This window comes from Tachyglossus aculeatus, chromosome 5 (genome assembly GCF_015852505.1).
Source record: "Tachyglossus aculeatus isolate mTacAcu1 chromosome 5, mTacAcu1.pri, whole genome shotgun sequence".
In the NCBI taxonomy this organism is placed as follows: domain Eukaryota; kingdom Metazoa; phylum Chordata; class Mammalia; order Monotremata; family Tachyglossidae; genus Tachyglossus; species Tachyglossus aculeatus.
This window is the reverse complement of record NC_052070.1, coordinates 2,423,884-2,427,215: the sequence shown is the minus strand read 5'-3', so window position 1 is coordinate 2,427,215 and position 3,332 is coordinate 2,423,884. Positions and strand designations below refer to the sequence as shown.

The 3,332-nt window shown below is 42.7% G+C and overlaps 1 non-coding gene across 1 annotated transcript; it reads right to left on the bottom strand.

Moving 5' to 3' along the window:
- Nucleotides 1-242: 242 nt before the first annotated feature.
- LOC119929133 lies at nucleotides 243-349 on the bottom strand. The gene has a single exon (XR_005451272.1). It is a non-coding gene; the product is annotated as a U6 spliceosomal RNA (small nuclear RNA).
- Between the last annotated feature and the right edge of the window lie 2,983 nt (nucleotides 350-3,332).

The following is a 3,332-nucleotide window of genomic DNA, read 5'->3' as shown; positions in this document are numbered from 1 at the left end:
GTATTTTATCTCCTTTGTAAAAATCGGGAAACTGAGACCAAGAGAACTTAATCAATCAATCATTCAGTCAATCAATCAATCGTATTTATTGAGCGCTTACTGTGTGCAGAGCACTGTACTAAGCGCTTGGGAAGTACAAGTTGGCAACATTTAGAGACAGTCCCTACCCAACAGTAGGCTCACAGTCTTAAAGGGGAAGACAGAGAACAAAACCAAACATACTAACAAAATAAAATAAATAGAAAAATATGGAACGCTTCACAAATTTGAGTGTCATCCTTGCGCAGGGGCCATGCTAATCTTCTCTGGATCGTTCCAATTTTAGTATATGTGCTGCTGAAGCGAGCACAACTTAAGCGACTTGTCCAAGGTCATTCAGCAGACAAGCGGTACAGCCGGGTTTAGAGACCTGCCCTCAAGGAGGTTACAACCTAGCGGACAGTCAGACACCTAAATGAATTAAGCCAAAAAAAGTGACAGATCATATGAGCTACGTGCATGAATTCAGTGTTGAGGGGAGGGGAGGAGGGTTGGGAATATTTAAGTGTCTCAAAGCTGCAGAAGAACTGGAAGTGAAGTTGTCGCATCACCCTCAAGAATGCTTCCACGTCGCACCCACCAAACCTGAAGGGGAAACGAAGGTTATGCTGATGGTGCCGAAGGAATCTGATGGATAAATCTGCAACTTGCTCCTCTACAACCCCCACGACAAATGAAAGGCTCTGGGGAGACCTTTGCTGTTCTCATTCGACCGGTTAAAATGCTAGTCTACAGTCTACCCCTCCTCTGAGTGATTCCCCCAGGCAGGATCTGACTGATGGAAAAATCTTCCTGTTGAATTCCCTATGCCAGTGACACGATCCCCTCTGGTTTTAAATGAGGGAAGGTGGGTGGGGTGGACATTCAGTGACCCATTATATGATGCCTCTCATGGTAGTAGACACCGTTTCCTGGGTCTCCTGGCTAGAGTTTTTCTGCAACCAAAGTCAAAACTGGGAAAGCAGGAGTGGTCAGGGGTGCGTGGATGGGGGGCAGTTTGCCTGGCTTTGTCCCAGCTCTTCAGGGGTGTGGAGAGAGAAAAAGTGGACTCCAGACCCCAAGGCATACAAACTATCTTGTATCTATCTCAGTGCTTAGTAATAGTAATAATTAATAAATATAATAATGATAATAATTGTGGTATTTGTTCAGTGCTCATTATAATAATAATAATGATGGTATTTGTTAAGCACCGCTCTAAGCGCTTAATGTGCCCACCACTGTACTAAGTGCCAGGATGGATACAAGCAAATAAGACTGGACACAGTCCCTGTCCCACATGGGGCTCACTGTCTTAATCCCCATTTTCCAGATGAGGTAACTGAGGCACAGGGAAGTAAAGTGACTTATCCAGGGTCACAGAATAGGAAAATGTCAGAGCGGGGATTAGAACCCAGGTCCTTCTCACTCCCAGACCCCTACTCTATCCAGTAGGCCACACTGCTTCTCCGGGATTTGAACCCAGGACCTCTCACATCCTAAGCAAGAAGCATACCCCTAGACCAAAGAGCCGGCCAAACAAGTGACCACGAAGGGAATCAAACCTTCAATCTTTTGACCTGAAGTTAGGCATCTTAACCATTAGGTCATGCGGTCCTTTAGTACAGTGCCTAGCACAAAGTAAGCGCCTAACAAATAACACAAGCAACTGAGCAGGAGGCAGGGACCAATGAAGGAGAAGTGAATCCCTCAAGGTTTGCTTCAATTCCTTTCTATTGTTTGGATGAAATTACAAATTGTCCTAGTACAATTGGCCCTGCTTTGGAAGTGACACTGAATCCTTTAACATTTTCTTCCACGAATTAGACTTCACAGGGTGAGGATTATTTTCTCTAAATGACTGAACTGCAGATTGCAAAGATCGGTGAATTTTATGCTCCCCTGCCTCACTTATGATTAAGCCCCAAAATACAATTGTGTCTGGTGTGTGGTTTGTGTGTGTGATTTCCAAAGAACAAAGCTGTGTAAATTTTCAGCCTCAAAGTCTGGTTCCTGTAAAATATCTTGTACCTAATTAGCATTAATCATTTCAATAGTAACTGATGGACTGGTACTGATTAATTACAGCTGTTAATGCAAGATAATAATAAAACAATCAAGAAAAGACATATCTTCTAGACATTTGAATATGCTGCCCACTTGTCTGAACCATCGGGGAGAGCCTCTTATCATGTCTCCTCACTGGTTCTAAATAGAAATGTCAGAAAATCTAATTTCACTCTGCCACTGACATTTCTTTGTCCACCTGCCTCAGTGGGTCTGGTGGTTTTTCTGAGCTTTTCTACCTAATCCTTGGTTTTGTTTCAAGACACTAGCTAATCTGTTTTTGACATTTTTGTGAGTTGCTTTCTTGGGAAAAATAGTGTCCATTGTTTCTTCCTGTCAGTAACTGATGGAGAGCTGAGGAAGGAATCCACCATGTTTGGATTTAGTTATGAACACCCTCAGCACTTAGCTACATAAATTCATTTGATAGTACATTCATGCATTACTGCCTCTTCATATCCGACAATTACTCTCCCCATCTTCAAAGCATTATTGAAGGCACATCTCCTCCAAGTGGCCTTCCCTGACTAAGCCCTCATTTCCTCGTTCATTCATTCATTCAATCATATTTATTGAGTGCTCACTGTATGCAGAGCACTGTACTAAGCACTTGGAAAGTACAATTTGGCAACCAATAGAGATGATCCCTACCCAACAATGGGCTCACAGTCTACAAGTGGGGAGACAGACAACAACAGCAACAAAAAAAAACAAGCCCACAGGCATCAATAACATCAATATAAAGATAATTATAGATATATATACATCAATAATAAAATAAATAGAATAATAAATATGTACATATATATGAAAGTGCTGTGAGGCAGGGGTAGAGCAGAGGGAGGGAGTAGGGGCATTGGGGAAGGGGAAAGGGGGGCTCAGTCTGGGAAAGCCTCCTGGAGGAGGTGAGCTTTCATTTCCTCCTCTCCCACTCTCTTCTGCATCGTCCTGATTTTCTCCCTTAATCCACCCACCCGTCTACATCACTTATGTACATATTCACAATTTGTTTCTATTAATGTCTGTCTCTCCCTCTAGACTGTAAGTTCACTGTGGGCAAGGAATGTGTCTGCCAACTCTGTTATACTGCTATATTTTACGCTCCTAAGCGCTTAGTACGGTGCTCTGCATGCAGTAAGCACTCAGTTAATACAATTGATACTGGTAGATTTTCATTACAATACTTTAATGTCAGTGTCTCCCCTTAGAGTGGAAACTACAGTGCAGTTTTCTCCCTCATACTTAAA